Below are 22119 nucleotides of genomic sequence, written 5' to 3'. Positions count from 1 at the left end.
CCCACCAAGACGTTCTCGTCATGACAGCGATGCCCCCCCCCCCCAAGACGTTCTCGTCATGACAGCGATGCCCCCCCCCCCAAGACGTTCTCGTCATGACAGCGATGCCCCCCCCCAAGACGTTCTCGTCATGACAGCGATGCCCCCCCCCAAGACGTTCTCGTCATGACAGCGATGCCCCCCCCCCCCCCAAGACGTTCTCGTCATGACAGCGATGCCCCCCCCCCAAGACGTTCTCGTCATGACAGCGATGCCCCCCCCCCCAAGACGTTCTCGTCATGACAGCGATGCCCCCCCCCCCAAGACGTTCTCGTCATGACAGCGATGCCCCCCCCTCCAAGACGTTCTCGTCATGACAGCGATGCCCCCCCCCCAAGACGTTCTCGTCATGACAGCGATGCTCCCCCCCCCCCCCCCACAGACGTTCTCGTCATGACAGCGATGCCCCCCTCGCCAGACGTGCTCATCATGACAGCGCTGCCCCCCCGCCAGACATGCTCATCATGACAGCGCTGCCCCCCCCCGCACAAGACATGCTCATCATGACAGCGCTGCGCCCCCCCCTCCCCAAGACGTGCTCATCATGACAGCGCTGCCCCCCCCTCGCCAGACGTACTCACCCTGACAGTGCTGACCCCCCCCACCAGCCGTGCTCACCCTGACAGTGCTGCCCCCCTGCCAGATGTGCTCCCCATGACAGCCATGCTCATCATGCTGCCACACTTTCCCTCAGAGTAGTGTCCCTTTTCTAACTGGCAATCATGGCTGGTAGTACTGTGAGGCCAAGCAGAGGTGCCAGCGCTGTCAACCATGCTCACCCTGACAACACTGCCCCCTCCTGACCATGACTGCTGTGACAGCCCTGCCCCCTCCCACACTCAGCACATCAGAGCATGCTGACATGAATGAAGCTCCATGAGAGCGCCCCCTCCTGACCACACTGGTGACAACAGGCCTTGACTGGCAGCACCGTGCTGGAGATGACACTTGTGCCCAGCCTGCCCCTTATTATCAGTCCCACGTCCGGTCCTCATGGCCCTCTGGTTGGGGGTAGAGTGCCATGCACAGCACCCAGCCCGGACCGTCCCACCCCCCACCCCAGTGACAGCGAGCTCCCCTCACAGGAAGACATGACAGCTCCTCACCTCACTTCTCCCCCCAGGGAGGTGTACGCTCCCGGCTTCCCCCAGGGGAGGAGGACGATGTACAAGCCTCTCCTTGTTTTCCCTCCTCAGGCGCCTGTTGCACATTGAATCCCCTCGGGTGACTGTTATGTGTGCAGACTCTGCTCCCCTCTATACGGACAAGTACACAGCTCGTCCACTCTCCAACCTCCGCTCGTCGCTCAGCAGCGCCACCTGCCTGGTGTAATGCCGCACACCGTCCTCAGCACCACGCCCCCACCCGTCATCCCGAGCCAGGGGGTGCGTGCGCACCCTCTTCCCTGACACCCCGCCTGCAATGCAAGGCGCGCGTGCGCACTCTTTTCCTTACAGCGGCGCTGACTGCTCTCTTCCTCAGAGAGGCCCGATTAGTAGAGCACGCTCCAGTGTGGAGACTATGTCACCTTCTAATATGCGAAGCAATTTCTTAGTACACCGTTATGTGTGTCTAATCATTTCCCGTAACGACTACGGGGACTTCATTCTTTAGGAACGACAAATAAGTTGTAGAAGTAGAGTGCGCTCAGGTCACGTGCACCAATGGGAGGACACACGCTTGTTGTCTTGTCAGTCAGTCCTCCTTTAACGATCTACCAGTGACTGCTGACAGGCCCGCTGGAATGATTCCTATTGGTGGGAGGTTCCCGGCCCGGCCAATCACAGATCAGTATAGAGGTCTAGGGCCCGCGTGACCCTGAAGTTAGTGCTGCGCACAGCTGTTCAGGGGTTCCAATGCAAGGAGTGTGACGTCACTGCGTTTGCTGAGATGTGCCTCCTCATTGGCTAGCGCTAGGTCTGTGTCCTCATTCCTGCGTCATGCATTCCCCCTCTGTGTGATAGCAACTAACTAAACGTTAAACCAATGGACTTCTAAACTTTCCAGTTTTCATTGAAATGGCGACCCTTCCTTTATAACAGCACTGGCCCCAGCTCCGAATTGTCACCCTGTCACATACTGCAAGTCAAACGAATCCCTCCACTCCTTTACAGCCAAGGAAGCTGCCATCGTAGCCATTGATTGATCTGCAGTTGTCATGCTGCACATGTGATCAGTAATGACACCAGCCATTTGATATCCTCACAGTTTGTCTGAGAGCACAAGGAGCTGTGACATTTGCCATTCGTGACATGCCTTGAAAGTAACTGGGAAAAGTTAAATCAATGGGTTCAGTTCTGCAACTAAAGGCAACACTTTTCTTTTCATTTTGGAGAGAGTAAGGGATTTTTTTTCCATCTGTGTCCCATTGTGGAGATTTCCCTTCACTTCCTGTCCCACAGCCAAGACAGGAAGAGAAAATCCCATAAAAATTAAGGGAATCCATTGGGTCCCCCCAGGTCACCAGAACTAGTGTCCCCTCCATTACTTTTTCTGGGGATTTCCTTTTACTTTCAGGCCCAGTTCACAATAGTGCAATGTGAGAATAAAATCTTAGACTGGCATGGCAAGCTGACCAAGATTGCACCGGACTGTACATGCGCGAGATCGGCAGGTGCATGCTGGGTAGCCAGCATGCATGGAATCCAGGAAGACCGACACTGTGGCTTCAGATGCCCACACTGGAGATGGCCACGTTGTGCAGGAACTTCACAAAGTAAAAAAACAATACTGCACAAATAGAAAACTTGGCATAGTTTACAGAATACCTTTATTATATTGCACGAGACATAAGTATTCTAGGGGTATTTTTATCTTAAAAGTAATTTTTCGGCCGGAATTCCACTTTAATCACCACTGGTGTTTTTTTATATTGTTTGCTAAATAAACGAAAAAAGAACAAAACTTTTGAAAAATAAAAAAAACGTATTTGTTTGTTTGTTTAGGTTATAAAATTTTGTAAATAAATAACTTTTCTTCATTAATTTAGATCAAAATGTATACTGCTACATTTTTTTTGTGAAAATAACCAAAATCAGTGTTTATTATTTAGTCTGTAGGAACGTTATAGAGACCACAAACTATGGTGTATATATATCTCAGTCCTGATGTACTGACTGTCAATCGCAAATCTTGAGGCCTGAAAATGCCAGAACGGTACAGATATCCCCAAATGACCAATTTTTGGAAACAAAGACAGTCAAAGTTATTTAGTAAGCAGCATTGCCAGTTTTTTGAACTTGTACTTTTTTGTTGCAATTTTGGAGAATAGAAAAAAATATTTTTTCACAATTTTTAACCGCCTCACGCCTATATACGTCGGCAGAAGGGCACGTACAGGTAAAATCGCGTACCTGTATGTTGCCCTTTAAGAGGCAGCGGGGACGCACACACTCACAGGAAGCTCCGTGAGGCGATCGCAGATATCCCCGCGGTGATCGAGTCCGCGGGACCCGCGACCGCCTCACGGAGAGGAAGAACGGGGAGATGCCGATGTAAACGGCATCTCCCCGTTCTGCCTAGCAACAAGTGACACTGATCTCTGCTCCCTATGATTGGAGCAGAGATCAGTGAGCTGTAAAACATAGCCAGGCCCCCCACAGTTAGCAACACGCCCCTAGGACACACGTAAGCCCTACACTGCCACCTAGTGGCTAACACCTTCACTTCCAGTGTCGTTTACACAGGAATCAGTGCATTTGTATAGCACTGATTGCTGTATAAATGACAATGGTCCCAAAAATGTGTCAAAAATGTCTGAGTGTCCGCCATAATGTCGCAGTCACAATAAAAATCGATGATCACCACCATTTAAAAAAAAAAATATATATATTAATAAAAATGCAATAAAACTATCCCCTATTTTGTAAACGCTATAACTTTTGCACAAACCAATCAATAATCTCTTATTGTGATGTTTTTTTTTACCAAAAATATGTAGAGGAATTCGTATCGGCCTAAACTGAGAAAAAAAAAGTTTTTTTTATATATTTTTGGGGGATATTTATTATAGCAAAAAGTAAAAAATAATCTGTTTTTTTCAAAATTGTTGCTCTTTTTTTGTTTATAGTGCAAAAAATAAAAACTGCAGGGGTGATCAAATACCACCAAAAGAAATCTCTATTTGTGGGAAAAAATGGACGTCAATTTTGTTTGGGTACAACGTCGCACAACCACACAATTGTCAGTTAAAGCAGTGCCGAAAAGTGCTCTGGTCAGGAAGGGGGTAAATTCTTCCGGGGCTGAAGTGGTTAAAAATTTATATATACTGTCACCAGTGCAGTACAGTGTCATCATATAACTGGTGTGGAAGTGATCAGGTCCACCATAGCTTTCAACTGTCCCTGATTTTGAACAAAGTCCCTCTGTCCCTCTTTCCTCCTCATTTTTGGACACAGGTACCATTTTAGATTTTTTCACAGATTTACCAAAACATATTTAAGCTATAGTATAGTGGAGAAGGCTTAGAAACAGCTCTTGATCCAAAGCACACAACGTCATCTGTAAAACATGGTGGAGGCAGTGTGATGGAATGGACATGCATGGCATCCAGTGGCACTGGGTCATTGGTGTTTATTGATGACGTGACAGAAGACAGAAGCAGTCGGATGAATTCTGCAGTGTTTAGAGGTTTCCTGTCAGCCCAGATTCAGCCAAATGCAGCAAAGTTCACAGTACGGATGGACAATGATCCAAAACACACTGCAAAATCAACCCAGGACCTTTTAAAGGAAAAGAAGTGGAATATTCTGCAATGGCCGAGTCAATCACCTGATCTCAACCCAACTGAGCATGCATTTTACCTGCTGAAGGCAAATCTAAAGCCATAAAGACTCACAAACAAAGAACAACTGAAGACAGCTACAGTTAGAGCCTGGCAAAGCATCAGAAAGGAGGAAACCCGGTCTTTAGTAATGTCCATGGGTCCCAGACTTCAGGCAGTCATTGCCAGTGAAGGATTCTCAACAAAATATAAAAAAATTAAATTTTATTTATACATTGTTAGTAAGGTTGAATAAAGCCCATCCATTTCAATGAGTGGCTACAATTGTCCCTATCCCTGAACATTCACATTACTCCCTACCCTCAAGGAGCCCACAATCCAAGGTCCCCATTCATATACTAGGGCCAATTTGCCTACCAGCATGTCTTTGGAGTGTGAGAGGAAACCAGAGTACCTGGAGGAAATCCATACAGGCACAGGGAGAACATGCAAACTCCAGGCAGGTAGTGTTGTGGTTGGTATTCAAACCAGCAACCTTGTTTACTGCTAGGTGAGAGTGCTAACCACTACACCACTGTGCTATATATAATTATATTTGTTTGTCCAATTACATTTGAGCCCCTTAAAATGAGGGGACTGTGTATAAAAATGGTTGCAGTTCCTATAATTTGTACCTGATATTTCTGTTCAACCCCTTGAATTAAAGCTAAAAGTCTGCACTTCAAATTCATTTGAATTGTTTCATTTTAAATTTTATTCTGGTTTTATACTGAGCCAAAGGTATGAAAATTGTGCCTGTGTCCAAATATATATGGACCTAACTGTATATAGTTGTATATAAAATGCACTACTTCTCATTCAAAAAGTATTTCCCATTGCTAAACCTTTCATCCAATTTCAAAATGTCTGCACTTGTGCATTTCAAAAGCCAGTATAAAGGAATAGTAGTGATAAAAAAAAAAAAAAAAACATTTGACAATATAATGTATATTCTCTCTGAGGCTATATATTGCAGTGTGTGGTGTACATATTACTACACCAGCAGCATAGGGCATCAGGGTCACTATGTGCAGTGGGGTCTGGAGGGGTGGGCAGGATCTTTGGAGATACAGTAGTTCACCTCTTCGATTAAGGGACGGTTCACACCACAATTTCTGCATTCTCGGTGCATTTCTGTATATGAGTTTTCGATGCGCTTCAGTGTTTTTCTCTTTTTTTTTTCCACATCTCAATTCAGAAAATGTTTGTTCCAGTGCATTTTTAATGTGTTTTTTCTTTTTGTATTTCGTTACGTTCCAGTACGTTTTTGAAGTGTTTTACCACTATCCAGATGCCTTCCATACAGAAAAAAATGCAGCGTGTTCTATTTTGGTTGACTGCACTGGAACACATTGCACTGGTGTGAACTAGGGTCATTGGAATACATGGAAAACACTTTGCATGTGATTTTGATGCAGATTAAGAATGCACTGGACTGCATCTGATATGACCTTGCCCTAAAACTGCCAAAAAATGTAAATGCAATACCTATATTTTGCCCAACATGTTTTCCCTCCAGAAGCCCTCCTGAAAAACTTCCCTAGCTATGTATGTCCAGTTCTGTTGCCAGGTTACTGTAGCTAATGGATGCTCACCCTAGCATCACTGGAGTGAGCATACTTCCTCACTGGAACCCCTGGGCATGCACAGTGCACGCTCTCCTCTCACAAATTTTGTTCAAGCTACATGGTTTAGCCATTTTCCCTGCCCGGTGTCATGTAACTCACTAGTGTTACAAGGTCTCAGGTGTGAATGAGTAGCAGGTGTGTTAAATTTGGTGTTATCGCTCTCTCTCATACTGGTCACTGGAGGTTTAACATGACACCTCATGGCAAATAACTCTCTGAGGATCTGAAAAAAATTATTGTTGCCTTTAAATAAAGATGGCCTAGGCTATAAGAAGATTGGTCACGAGTGTGATATCGCAATTAAAGGGACCAGCGTATAGCTACGATGGTTCGCAGGAGGGCTCTGATTGGGAAATCTAATGTAAAGGAGGGCTCTGATGGGGACATCTAATGTAAAGGAGGACTCTGATGGTGGCATCTAATGTAAAGGGGGCTCTGATGGTGACATCTAATGTAAAATAAGACTCTAAAGGGGGCATTTAATGTAAAGGAGGGCTCTGATGGTGACATTTAATGTAAAGGGGGGCTCTGATGGTGACATTTAATGTAAAGGGGGCTCTGATGGTGGCATCTAAGTGTAGTGCACTACTCCCTTGGGAGCTGCAAAGCTGTTCATTACCTTTATGTTAATAGCCCCCAGTTCTTCCTTCCCATGCTAAGTTTCACAAACACCAGACAGTCTTTATATTCTGTAAAGCTTTATTCTTGAACTTGTGTTATTGGAACAAGTAGATAGAAGATATGAGATACCTCCATAGATTCTGGTTCCTGACTCTGATCCTGCGTACTCCCCTTTTGTGAACTGACCAGCATCACTCTGAATAATACAGTGGATGCAGATTCCTAACTCCCAGTCCTTCACCTCCTAATTCCTTGACTCTTGCAATCAGCCCATGTCAGTTCTGGAAAGTGTCTCTTACTAGGTCCTTGGAAACATAGAAAATGTATGGATAAGCACTACTGGGTAGCACTCCCTTTGCCCACTCCCAGTCGACAGTCCATTTTTCCCAAAGAAGGTAAATTCCCCGCTTTAGGCTTCATGCACCCGAGATGCTGTTAAACGTGTGTTCAGAGGCAGTTGGACACTTTTTTCAACTGCCCCTGAACTCATTCAATGTTATCCTATGTGTCCATGTACACAGTCTCGTTTTTTGTCGTTTTTAGGCAGTTGCGTTTAACCTTGTTTTTCCAGAAGCAAAAAAATGGGTTCAGACGCAAAATTTTCCAAGTTTCAGACGCAAAACGCGGCAAAACGTGGCAAAATGCGGCAAAACACTTTTCGTTTATAAATGTTTTTAAAGGTGACCTATTTTTTTGACATTAAAAATCTCAAAAATTCTTGAAAATGATGAAAAACCATTAAAAAATATTTTAAACAATTGCAATTGTAAGTGGACAATCCACAACTTGTGGCAAGTGACATGGCAGGTGGCAAGTGACGTGGCAAGTGGACAATCCACAACTTGTGGCAAGTGACAATCCAGGTGGCAAGTGACGTGGCAAGTGGACAATCCACAACTTGTGGCAAGTGACGTGGCAGGTGAAGTGGCAAGTGACATGGCAAGTGGACAATCCACAACTTGTGGCAGGTGATGTGGCAAGTGACCTGGCAGGTGACGTGGCAAGTGGACAATCCACAACTTGTGGCAGGTGATGTGGCAAGTGACGTGGCAAGTGGACAATCCACAACTTGTGGCAGGTGACATGGCAAGTGACCTGGCAGGTGACGTGGCAAATGGACAATCCACAACTTGCGGCAAGTGACGTGGCAGGTGACGTGGCAAGTGACGTGGCAAGTGGACAATCCACAACTTGTGGCAGGTGATGTGGCAAGTGACGTGGCAAGTGGACAATCCACAACTTGTGGTAGGTGACGTGGCAAGTGACCTGGCAGGTGACGTGGCAGGTGACATGGCAAGTGGACAATCCACAACTTGTGGCAAGTGACGTGGCAGTTGACGTGGCAAGTGGACAATCCACAACTTGTGGCAGGTGACGTGGCAAGTGACGTGGTAGGTGACGTGGCAAGTGACATGGTAAGTGGACAATCCACAACTTGTGGCAGGTGATGTGGCAAGTCACGTGGCAAGTGGACAATCCACAACTTGTGGCAGGTACCGTGATAAGTGATACGCTAAATACAAGTACACTGCTGCTACTCACTCTGGTCTCACAAAATTTCTGAAATAGTTAATAATACTGTTTTTTGAGCTTGGGGAGGGTCTATGATGTTAGCTTAACTAAACGCTTCTAGATGCAAACGCGGTAAAATGCGTTAAAACGCTGCTAAATCGCGGTAAAAATCGTGGCAAGACTGGGGTTTCTAAACTCCAGTTTCAGCTTTTAAAAACATGTGTCCAGCAGAGTTTGCATCAGCATCTCGTGTGCATGAAGCCTTACTCCTACTTCCTCTAACGCATGGTCCAGCTCATCCCCGGCTGGGACAACCGGTTTTTCCTCTGGTCTACATAGCGATGCCTGCTCAGGCTATCCAGCGCTGGGGTCTCTGAACCCCCAGGCCTTCAAGCCCGCTTCTGCTGCACTCTCTACATCTTGGGTTCTCTCCTCCTCGACGGAAGCATGTGACCCCCAGCTTATATGCAAGTCCTGCCCCTGCCAATGCAATTTAATGATTGGTCCAGAGCTCTCCACTTAAGGTGCCTGCCACTCAGGTCCCAAATCCTGCCTCCCTTCCAGAACATTTCCACTGGAAGGAGGAGGGGACGTCCTTGAGCCAGTGTGTAGGTGGCCACACCCCCCACTATTCTAACACTCCCATCTCCCAAATAAACAACCAGGCCTAGAAAAAGTACAAGGCCCTGGCTAAATTTACCTATAACTAACCACAGGAACACACTAAGCACCCACCTAAATGGGGTAGGCGCTACATAAGGAAAAGGAGGTCTCTGATGGGGACAGTTAATGTAAAGGGGGACTCTGATTGTGACACCTGATGTAAAGGGGGGCTTCTGCTGTAAAGGGGGACTCTGATTGGGACACCTGATGTAAAAGGGGGCTCTGATGAGGACACTTTTTGTTAAGTGGTTTTATTTTATTTTACTTGAAATGTGGATGTGATTGGCCCACTGTGAAGGGCACAGTGAGGCTGCATATGACGGGCGCAGTGAGGCTGCATGTAATGGGCACAGTGAGGCTGCATATGATGGGCAGAGTGAGGCAGATATTGACGGGCACAGTGAGGCTGATATTGACGGGCACAGTAAGGCAGCATATGATGGGCACCGTTTTATCTAGCAGTAATGATACACAATCACCTGATAAATGGCTAGTTACAGTCCTGCATCACTAACAATTATATTTTTCAGTTTGTTTCCCCAAAAATGTTCAGCACCAGCCGCCACTGCATCAGTTCTTTACATCCACTTAACCACTTGAGTCAAACTTTTGGTTTACATGATTAAAAAAAAAAAAATTTAGTCCTGAGGATTACTTAAAACCCCCAACCATTATAGATTTTCTGAAAACAGACACCACATAGAGAATACACTTGGGGTTCCAAATTTTTATGCAGCATAATATTAGCACAGCGGTTTATAAAATGCTAAATTCCAGCAAAAAAAAAACTCAAAAGTTAATTGTAGGGCACATAAACACGTTATATTCTAAAATATAAAAGATGAAGTTGCACCAAAATTAAAATTGCATGTATCTGTGAAACAGCGAATAAACATCAATAGCCTATATTTTCCATAAGTGATGCTTTAAAAGCCCCCACAGATCATCAGTTTAGCGTTACCCATGAGCTCTTGTGCTAAAATATTGATCTCACTCTGGCGTGTGCGGTGACATGTAACGTGTAGCACAGTTGCCTTTTTTTTCTTTTATGTAGGCATCCCAACGATTGCATTTTTGTATGTATGCCTGCGTATGTGGGGGAAGGCTCAATTTCTTTTAGTTTTTTTACTTTTCAGGTATTTTTTTTCTTACTTATGATTTTATTGCTATCACATGGGGGGGGGGGGGGGGGGGCAATAGTCCTTTGGGGCCTGAATGACAGCTCCTTCTCAGCAATATGAAGTATAGAAATAAAAACTGATATCTACTTTTAAAAGCTGACAATGACAGTCAGCGTCGGCAAGAGAGGGAGCCTGTCTGTACAGACTGCCCCCTCACTGTGTATACTGCTCTTCTCCTTTCCTGCCTCTCTCCGCCACAACCCCTCCCCACTAAGCCCTTGTACACACGGTCGGAGATTCCGACGACCAAATCCGTCGGAGTTATTCCGACGGATTCATTCCGGACGAGGTCCGGAAGTGATGTTGCATACACACGGTCGGACCAAGTTGTCGGAATTTCCAGTTGCCACGAACGCGGTGACATAAGCAGTGTATGCCGGGCCTACAAAAGGGAAGTTCAGCACCACGTCCGGCACCCTTTGGGCTCCTTCTGCTGATCTCGTGTCTATCGCGTGTTAGTAGAAGTTTGGTGAGAGACGATTTGCGCTTTTCAGATTTGTGATTCAGATTGCTACTGCTCTTCGGTTTGTGCTTGTCTTTGCATATCTGATAATCAGTGCGTGCAGTCAGTAAGTATTTGTTTCTCATTGTGGACTATATCTTGGTATAGTACACTTTGATTTGCATTTCTTATTGTCTGCTTGCTTCTGCTATTCAGGTCTTTCTTTCAGGCCTTGCTGTTTATCGGTGCTTTCTGACCGTTTTCAAACCATGTTTCGTCTACATACTCGTCATAGAGTTTGTGCTGTGCAGGGGCTTCGTGTTGGGGTTGTTACTTTGACACAAGCCCGGTCCATGAACAGGGAGGGGAGGCGTTTGTGGACCAAGAATTGGTTGCGCCAGCGTGACCAGTTCTCGCACATGCCTTTGCTCCGTGAGATCCAGGAGAATAATCCTGATGATTTCAGAAATTATCTCCGGATGACGGACCCCGTTTTTCACCGTCTGCTGGCTTTGCTGACCCCTTATATCACTCCGGAGCAGAGGCTCATCGCCACGTTGCACTACTTGGCAACAGGGAGAAGCCTTCAGGACCTCAAGTTCTCTACAGGCATCTCCCCCCAGGCTCTGGGGATCATTATTCCAGAGTCCTGTTCTGCCATCATTCAGGTCCTGTATATGAAGGTAAGTTTTATCCTTTAACATCACATTCTATGTATTTCATGATTGCTAATAGGGATGAGCTTCGTGTTCGAGTCGAACGTACGTTCGACTCGAACATTGGCTGTTCGGCCGTTCGGCGAATTCCGAATGTTTGGGCCGTTCGCGTCAAAATTCGAGTGACGCGCGCGCGGACCACAATGCACTGCGGTGGCGCAGTGCATTGCTGCCCCATGATTGGCGAAGCATGCACTGTGACCCCGCATGCTTGGCCAATCGCAGCGCCGGCAGCGAGGAGAGCCATGATTGGCCACAGGCATCCTGCCTGTGGCCAATCATAGCTCAGGCTGTGTAGTGCACGCCCCACACTATATAAGGCCGCCTTTGAGGCGGCCTCGTGTAGTGTGTTACTTAGCATCTGAAGCAGTGGGTGTTCTGTGTACCTTCAACACAGTACACACCAATCGTTTTTGGCTGATTTCCTATCTTGCTGCTGTGTAGTGGTTGTTGTCTGTGCCCTGACTGCAGTATACACCACTATATTCACCTCACCTATATAGCTAGTGATCTAGCTTTAACCACTTAACAACTGCCCATTGCCGATTAACGGCTTCAGGGGGGTTGTTTAACTCTGAGAGGCCGTTAATTAACGGCCTCCCAGAATTCTGCTCTCGCGTGCCCCGAGGTGTGCGCACTCGAGAGCATCCGTGACCGCCGGGTCGCATCACGGATCACGGTAAACGGCCGCTCATAGCGGACGTTTACCACGTGATTGCTCTGCCAAATGACGGAGTGATCACTTGGAAACAAACCGGCGTCATGTTATGACGCCTGTTCCTCCCTCCCCGATCGGTACAGCGGAGGGGAAAGAGATCGGTGTCAGTAGCGATGTGGGCTGCATCTGCAGTGCCCACATCGCTGCTCACCGAATTTAACCCCTCAATTCCCTGCCAATACTCTGCAATACCAGTGCATACTCTGCAGTACCCTGCCATTACTCTGCAGTACCCCGCCATTACTCTGCAGTGCAGTACCCTGCCATTACTCTGCAGTGCAGTACCCTGCCATTACTCTGCAGTACCCCCCATTACTCTGCAGTAACCCCCATTACTCTGCAGTACCCCCCAATACTCTGCAGTACCCGCCATTACTCTGCAGTACCCGCCATTACTCTGCAGTACCCCCAATACTCTGCAGTACCCTGCCATTACTCTGTAGTACCCCCCAATACTCTGCAGTACCCTGCTATTACTCTGTAGTACCCCGCCAATACCCCGCCAATACTCTGTAATACCCTGCCATAAATTGCCATACCCAGCCATACTCAGAGATACCCAGCCATACTCGGTGATACCCTGAAATACCCAGCCATAGACGCCCCCCACCCCTCACCGCCCTCCGGTGCTTCTACCAACTCGCCAGTACGATCAAAGCCAGAATCTTTTTTTTATTTTTTATTTCAGGCTTCCCAGCCTAGAGGTGAGATGTGGGGTCATATTGACCCCCCAGATTTCACTGTAAAGAGGACCTGTCACCCCATATTCCTATTACAAGGGATGTTTACATTTCTTGTAATAGGAATAAAAGTGATCAAAAATATATTTTTGGGGAAAAAAATGTCAAACTAACATAAATAAAGTAAAATGAACAATAAAAAAATAAAATAAAAATTAAAGCGCCCATGTCCCCATGTGCTCGCATGTGCCACACATGTGAGGTATCGCCGAGAATGTTAGAGCGAGAGCAATAATTCTAGTCCTAGACCTCCTCTGCAACTCAAGCAACATGTAACCAGTAAAAAAAAAATTAAAGCGTCGCCTATGGGGATTTTTTAAGTAGCGACGTTTGGCGCCATTCCACGGGCATGTGCAATTTTGAAGAGTGACATGTTTGATATCTATTTACTCAGCATAACTTCATCTTTCACTTTATGCAAACATTGGGCTAACAAGTGGTTAATAATAGAGCTTGCAGTCAGTAGTGTTAGGAGATTGTCTGCGTGCTCTGTACCCAGTACATACCGCTATAATATAGGGCAGGCCCCTACTTTCAAACATCCAACTTACAAACATCTCCTACTTGCAAACGCAAGGAGACAGCAGCAAGTGAGATGAAAAAAGATGGACGACAAAACAAATTATACAGGGGTGATAACCCTTCCCTATGTTTTCCAAAAAGCTTAAAGATAGTTTTTTTGACTGGAGCTACACTTTAAAAATGTACCGGTTGAAATTGACAAACAGATTCAACTTAACAAAACAAACCTACACAGTCCCTGTCTTGTTTGCACCGCCTGTATACTGCTGTTCTGAGTATATAGGGCCTGGGGGCCACACGCATTTCCTTTTTTTAATATGGGTACGGGGTTCCCCTTAATATGCGTACAAGACCCAAATAGGCTGGTAATGGGCAGGGAGGGCTACCCATGCCATGTTTCTCAATGATTTTCAACCATATTGCAGGAACCAGATATAACATTAAAACCGCAAGCAGTTTTAAATGGTGTTATTTCCGTTTAATGTCATTTTGTGCAGGGACTGTTCTAAACACGGGAAACATGTGGCACTTCACAGGCATACTACAGACACCCCCCAGGCACCATATTTAAAGGAATATTTCACTTTTTTTTTTTCACTTTAATCATCATTAAAATCAGTGCTCCCGCCAAAACGGCAGTTTTTAAAACTTTTTTTTGCAGTGACCCATGTCCCCTGAGGCAGGAGGCAGGTCCCCAAACCCTTTTTAGGACACTATCTTGCATATTAGCCGTTAAAATTAGCACTTTCCAATTCGAACGTTCGAGTCCCATAGACTTCAATGGGGTTCTAACGTTCGTACCGAACGCGGGGGTCGTTCGCAAGTTCTGGTGCGAACCAAACCGGGGGGTGTTCGGCTCATCCCTAATTGCTAATGTCTTGCATTTCTTTCCTCATTGCCTAATTACCATCATTGCAATATGCTCTAATTCATATACTCTGCCCCTTTGTCCTCAGGCATATTTGCCTCACTAACTTCCCCATCATGCTCTTCTTGGCCCATAAAACTATAGTCTAGTCACTTACCAATATCTTTTGTCAGCTCCATAGTATTGATTTCCCCTAAACACCCCCTAAAATCTCTACAAATGTTATGTGTGTGCTTCAATTCATGCAGAGTGAGTTTGTTTTATTTTTTTGGTTGTGCCAAACTCATTAGGATCCCCCCTCCCCCCAACTGCTAGCTCAGCTGATAGCAATCTTCTATCTGATGACTTTACCAAACCCAATACACACTATACCTACCTTTTTGATGCTCACATTTATGGACGAATTCAAATGCTATTTTTATTTTGTTTTTTCACCTATTAATTATCTTGATATGTAATAGCAGAATGTCAAAATGTGCTTCCATTTTGGTTTCTTTTTGGCATTATGACACTTATTACCTGTCTGGTGGGCTGCCAATAGTGTAACTAAGGAGGGGCTTCCCAAAGTATCACACATTATTTAGGCATTCAGCTCTCAATCAAGTGGAGAGGGTTACCTGTCCAAAACATCCCCCCTCATTTTTTAGCATGGGCCCATCAGATGTGGGGGATGGGGGGGGGTGATGACTCTGATAAGGGGACCTTATACTTTAGGCTTTAAATACTCAGTTCCCAAAATGTTAGACTAATTTAGACCAAAAATGTTGGTGTCTAATCTTGTTGATTTGTCAAATTAATAATTTTGGGTCTTGTTTCACGCCACAGTGTCCTTCAACGCCACAGGAATGGCAGACTGTGTCATGTAATGGTATAAATTGTGGCCTCCCACTTTGCCAGTCAGTGGGACTTTCCCAATTGTGGAGGAGCAATAGATGGGAAGCACGTCCGCATCGTCCCACCACCCAACTAGGGGTCGTACTATTTCAACTACAAGGGGTTTCATAGTATCGTGATGTTGGCGGTGGTGTCTGCGACATATGAGTTTTTGTATGTGGACGTGGGGCAAAATGGACGGATGTCGGATGGTGGAGTCTTCGCATGGACGGAGTTCTACTGGCATCTCCAGAGTGGCAGTCTGGGCTTGCCACCCCCAGAGGAGAATCAGGAAGGACTCCCGTTCGTCTTCGTCGCGGATGAGGCGTTTGCCCTGGCGAACCATCTGATGCGGCCTTTCCCGATGAGGACCCTCACCCCAGACCAGAGGATTTTTAATTTCCGCCTGTCCAGAGCCCGAAGAGTGGTGGAGAACACTTTTGGTATACTGGCCAGCCGGTTCCGCCTTTTTCTAACGCCTATTCACATGGCGGAATAAACTCAATCATATAGTGCTGGCGTGCTGTGTTCTGCACAATTTTCTTAAAAAAGTGTCTGTGAACTATGCGGTCTCAGTTGGCCAACAAGAAGCAGACTTGCTGGAAAACGATGCTAACCTCACGGGCCTTGAACCTGCTCATCCTGGCTTGCCCCCCAAAGCGCCCGTGAGGTTAGAACCCAATACATGGACTAATTTGTGGGTAGGGGGGCCATTGATATGCCAGACAATGTCTGAGAGGCATTTTCAAAATAAATTTTTCTTTGAAACTCCTTCATTTACTGCTTGGCTTGCTTTTAGGTGTCTCCTAGGTAAATTTAGGTTATTTCTTGTTGTGCCTTTTTCAACAACAGTGCAAACCCAATTTCTGAGCGAGATGAGGGGACAGTCTCTTCTTCAGATAAGCTTATTATGTTGTGTATCTGCTACACACACACCTTGTTTTTGGTAACTAATGTATGTAGTGTATTACTGACCAAAATCGTGCTTATTTTCAGCACCATGGCAGGAAAATGGCATTATTGTCCAAATTTACACATCACTGTGGGTGTTTTTTACTAAAGGCACATCCACTATGCACTACAAGTGCACTGCAAAAGTGCACCTGAAACTGCACTTGGAGTGCAAAGTGGAGTTTCCTTTAGTAAATAACACCCATTCTCAGCACAAACTAAAATTTTACTCCAAATACATTTTTGGCGCAATGAAAAAGGAAGCCACACATTGCTGATAATTTAACTTTTTAATCCAAGCACATTTACATGTGCGTTTAGAAAAGGTTTTTACAACAAACCAAGAAATTGTGTCTATCAAAAACAGTCTTTCAGCTAATTTTTATTTACTTGGTGTTTTTGTGTAAACAGGCATGTATCAAAGCGTAAAATACAGAACACAGGAACTTACAAAGTTCGACTTTGAAAAGTGAAGACAATATCAGACATGAGTATGTACAAACTGGGCTGATATTGCCTTCATCACATGGGGTGTCACCCCTGGAAAATCCAAATTTGGAAGATGCACAGAGTGTGTCAACATGTGCTATCTCCCATCATGGGGGATCAATGTACATGTTTTGGGGCTGCAACCCCTTCATCTCAGCCACTTTCCACAAAACGTGTGCATTGATCCCCCATGATGGGAGATAGCGCATGTTTACACACTCTGTGCATTAATCCAAATTTGGAATTTCTAAAAATACAAAAGTTGTGTTTTAAAATAGCATAACTAAAACCCTAGCTAGTTTGTGGTGTTTCACACTCTCCCCAAAATATCAATGATGTTCTTCATTTTATTTTTAACATCATTGATGTTTTGCTGTATATTTTCCAAATCCCGATTGCACCCCATTATCTCCCCAATCAGGATTTGGGCACTTTCACTGGTAAAACGGGAAACTTCTTCCACATCACCTACAAAACAAAGCAAAAAAACACACCATGTAATAAAAATATGGTGACATACATTGATGAGCTTACCGGAAGCTGTGTTCTCCGACACTCACCTGTTGTGGTGACAATTTGCCCAACCTCAACGATCTCTCCTTCCTCCTCCTCCTCCTCCTGCTCCTCTGTTTCTGGTTTTGGTATTTGGCCTTCTTTGGGAGGAGTGGGGTCCCTGGTGTCCTCATACTTGCCGAGTCTTCTCTCCCCTATGAGAATGTAAAAAAGAATAATTAGCACACAGAGGGCAGAAATAGGAATATGAAACATTGCTTGGAAGTGTTGTACAATTGTGTTTTTTGGCCGAGTTCCAAGGTGAGAACATTATTGTGGACACTTTGTGAAGCTGGAATACTTACCTGCAGAACGATGTTTCTTACGAACGAATGAAACCATAAACTTGAAAGTGGCCATTTTAAAATGCACAACATGAAATCAAAGCACATGGAGCAGTATGCAAGCAAGAATAATCATATGAACACACGACAACTACTTACTTTTTTTAAGAACACGCTTGATCCTTATGTACTGCTTGTGCTCCCTCAGTTTCAGGTCTGACCAGCGTTTTCTCAGTTGATCCTTGGATCGGCGTACCCCAATATTCTTATGAAGACTCTTCACAACTTTATTCATGATCTTGGCCTTTCTGATAATTGGGTTTGGGTAAGGTCCATACTTCCCATCATAGTCGGTCCTGTTCAATATGTCCACCATCTCCAACATCTCTCCAAAAGACATATTTGAGGCCTTAAATCTTCTCTTCCTGGATCGGGACGTTTCAGGCTCCGGGCTTTCCCCACCCTCCTCCTCGTTAGTGGAACTGTGATTGCGCACCTGTGTTCTCTCCGCCATGTGCTCTCCCCACTGCGCCGAAAGCGAAGGGCCGGGGAATAGTCTAGAAAGAACGTCAGGGGCGGGCGGAGTTTCACGCATGCGCAGTGTATATAAAACCCAACACGCATGTGTCGTACGTACGATCAAGGAACAGAGTGAGGCGCGGATGCGACGATCGTGCAAACAAAGGTAAAATTTTTAACTTGGTGCATCACTAGACTAGACTGCTTCTATCTAGGCCGATGTTGGGACAAGATTAGGAGGGTTTTTCATGGCATTATTAGTATTTTAGGGTTTGTCTTGTGTTGTGTCTTGCTGACAAGATGGATCCATTCGTAAACCCCAATTTTATGGGGCTATTCCTCCAACTGTACAAGGAGATGCCCTGCCTGTGGCAGATCAACAACCAGTTTTATCACGACAGAAGAAAGAGGAAGGCAGCGCTGGAGAAACTTCTTTCTTTGGTGCGGATCATGGTCCCCGCGGCAGACATGGCCTATATGAATAGGAAAATTGGGGCCATGAAGATTGCATATCTCAGGGAGAGAAAGAAGCACCTGGAGTCCTTGAGATCAGGAGATCCAGATGCCGTTTATTACCCCAGGATGGTTTACTTCCACAGGCTGCATTTTCTGGTAGACCAGGGGGTACCCAGGCCACCACTCGACCGTCTTCCTTCAAGGCATCCTTCACCCCCAGCTGAGGCTTCCGACGTCCAACCTGGGCCTTCCAGGCAGCAACATCGGGTGGGGCCCAGCTTGAGACAGGTATTGCATTGTTGAACATATTTCTTGTGATACATTTAATCATGTTAACTAGATGTTCTAATTGATCAGTAAGTTGGCATTTAACATTTTTACATCTCAATAGACAGTAGTGACCAAAAATGATTGGGACGGGAAAGAAAAATGCTGGGCTCAGAATGATAGTCTGTTCTATTTGGTAACATTCAATTTGCAAAAGTCAGGAGCTCAAAATGGTGTGATTGATGATCAAAAAACTAAAACTATGTCCCATTTTCATAAACAGGAAGACCTCAGTCGGGGGGAGGCTGTGGCAAGTGGCAGCCAGGAGGTCGACCATCGCCCTCCTTCTCCTCCTGCTCCAACTACAGGAGCCCAGCCACAGCCTCGAAGGATGCCTGGTGGGAAGTACCTAAGGAAGACAAGAGAGTGATGGCCTGGGTTCAGTCTGGTCTGCCAGAAGATGCAGTCTCTTGAAGAACCACATCCTGGGGACATAAATGGCATCTGAATTTCCTGATCTCTAGGACTTCTGGACCAGACTTCTCTCCCTGAGATATGTACTCCTCAGGCCACCAATTTTTCTGATTCTAATTTGTTCATGTCTGCCCTGGGGGCCAAAGGCTGCACCAAAGTAACAAGTTTCTCCAGCGATGCCTTCCTTATTTTATTGCGACCAAAATAAAGTTTTTTTTTGTTTGATGAAATACTTGCGTATGTGTTTTCCTTCCAAAAGGCCAGTTTATTTGTGAGCAGGCAGGTACATTTCACAAAAAAAAAGTGAAATGAATAACAAGGGGTACCAACAATAAACAACCTCCTGTAGATTAAAAAAGAAAATCTAAAAAATATAATAATGTTGTTGTGGTAAGTTTACACACAAAACACACCCCAAAAAATTGAGAAATGAGCAAACTGTCAAAAAAGGAGATGTTTAGGAAAAAACAAAAAATAAATGCATCCAAAAAAAACAAAACAAAATCTAAAATTGTGTAGATGTGACGAAATCCAAAATTGTATTGCCGAAATGGTTAAAAAAGAGTCAGGAAATAAGTTCGGGAGAAGTGTGTGTGACTATGAGCATCAAAAGAAGTTCCTTCTTGCAGCATTGTAATCAACAAGAGAATGCGCTTCATGAAAGAATTTTTAACATTGCAGCGTGACGAATGTGCTATATCGATTACGAGCAGTAGTTTTACCTGAACGAGCGCTTCCGTGTCGGAATTTGAATGTGAGCATGCGTGGCACCTTGTCCGTCGGAGCAGGCTACACATGATCGGAGTATGTCCGATCGGAGCAGTTTGTCGGAAAATATTTCCAGCAAATTGGAAAATTTCGTCCGACGGATATTCTGACGGAAACAGTCCGATGCATACCACACACAGTCGGAATATCCGACAAAACGCTCCGATCGGACACATTCCGACGGAATCTCCGACCGTGTGTACAAGGGCTAACAGTGACTGGTTGCTCCTAATAACCAATGCAAGAACAGATGCACCAACAAACTGCTTGTCCATTTGCATCCGTTTATCCTCCGTTCTGTCTTTTTAACGGATGAAAAATAGGATGTTTAAAAAAACTAATGTTCATGGAAGCAGATGAAGACGGATGTACTGTAAATGGATGATCATCCATTTACATCCGTTTTTCCATAGGAATGCATTGATGTCCGTTTTTCATCTGTTGACGGAAGGATGAAAAACTAATGAATGGTCCATATGGACAAATGTGAAAGTTTTGTTCGTCGACAGATTAAAAACTAACATCAATGCATCTCTATGAAAAAACGGATGTAAATGGATGATCATCCATTTACATCTGCATCCGTCAACAGCCGTTTTTTGAAACAGATTAAGGCCCCTTTCACACGACAAGCCCGCTCTAATCCACCTGTCTGTTTTTCAGGCAGATCCAAGCAGGCCATCCATTGACTCCTATGAGCAGACAGATGTCAGCGAAGATGTGGATTGGACAAAAAACGGATGTTAACTGACAAATAGTCAATTTTCCATCCATTTTTCATTGGTAGTGGATGTAAAAAAACTGATGAGAAACTGATAAGCAGTTGATGAAAAACTGCTGAAAACTTAATCAGTTTTTTTCTTTGAAAAGACGTGACTGAACTAATGAAATTATTGGTCTGCATGTGTGGAAGGGGCCTAAGGCTGGCCATACACTATACAATTTCCTTGTACAATTTTCCTTTAGGCCCCTTTCACACAGGCGGACTGTATGTCCGTATTTCATTCATCCGTTTGGGGATGAAATACGGACATACATGCATTCCTATGGGATAGCGGGTGTCTGCGGATGACCATCCGCAGACACCCGATATCGTCCGTCTCTGCTATGGTCCGATTCTGCAGACGGAGGAAAATCCTATTTTTCTATCTGTCTGCAGAGTGTATCGGATGAACATGGACAGACGGTCCGTGTTCATCCGATCCCCCATAGAGGAAAGCGGAGATCTGAGAGCTGTCATCCATCAGCTCAGCGGGGATAAACGGAGCGATCCCCGCCGAGCAAGCGGATCATCACGGGCGGATCATTATGGATCCGTCCCGTGTAAAAAGGGGCCTTAGGGCCCTTTCACACATAGATGGATAAAAAAAACGGATGTCAGTCACATCCGCTTTATCTCTGTTTATCAACCGTTTTACATCCGTTTTTCAACCATTGTAATCTGTTTTGCATCCATTGTCATCCGTTTTTAACAGTTTTTGCATCAGTTTTTCATGAATTTTCCCATAATTCTTTTCTTTTCCCCAACGTGCATTGTTCTTCCCATGCTTCTTTGTTATTTTAGCTTTTATTGCTGTGTGCTTCCTGTTAACTTTCTGTAGTCTACGTGTTTCAGACCAATAAATAGGGGCAGATTTTTTGACCATGTGACATTATTTGTCATGTTATCGTATTTGAGGACACGAAAAATCATGAGCAGGAAGATTTCTGTGAGAAGACGCAGGTACTGGATTCATCCCATGCTGCTCAAGAGGCCTACTGAAGGTTGTTTTGCTCTGCACTATGCAGATTTGCAAGTTTTTCCTCAAACAATTCTTCAATTTCACCAGAATGTCCGTAACAATGTTCAAATTTTTATTAGAAAAGTTGCATCCACGACTGGAAAGAATGAACACGGATTTGAGACGTTGTGTGCCTCCAAAGGAGCAACTTGTACTTACCCTGAGGTAAGCCAGCCTTTCTGCTTGATTATTTCCAGCATAATGTAGGATTCCTTTCATAATTTCTTCTAATCTTGCTAGGTTTCTGGCATCTGAACTATCCTATACCACTACTTTTTATTGGGAATCTCAGG

The 22119-nt window shown here is 45.0% G+C and overlaps 1 protein-coding gene across 4 annotated transcripts in view; it reads right to left on the bottom strand.

Moving 5' to 3' along the window:
• The window catches only part of LOC143935591 (signal transducer and activator of transcription 5B), a 413177-nt gene extending 411806 nt beyond the window's left edge, over positions 1 to 1371 (bottom strand). For all 4 annotated transcript variants that reach the window (XM_077459573.1, XM_077459571.1, XM_077459575.1 and 1 more), the window contains exon 1: positions 1146 to 1371. The gene's annotated coding sequence lies outside the window, so the exon portion shown is untranslated. The remainder of the gene's footprint in view (positions 1 to 1145) is intronic.
• Between the last annotated feature and the right edge of the window lie 20748 nt (positions 1372 to 22119).

Source organism: Lithobates pipiens, unplaced genomic scaffold (assembly GCF_037356315.1).
Source record: "Lithobates pipiens isolate NorthernLeopardFrog02 unplaced genomic scaffold, aLitPip1_a1.2 Scaffold_28, whole genome shotgun sequence".
Taxonomy (NCBI): domain Eukaryota; kingdom Metazoa; phylum Chordata; class Amphibia; order Anura; family Ranidae; genus Lithobates; species Lithobates pipiens.
The sequence above is the reverse complement of the archived record's forward strand: the minus strand, read 5'-3'. Positions and strand labels throughout refer to the sequence as shown.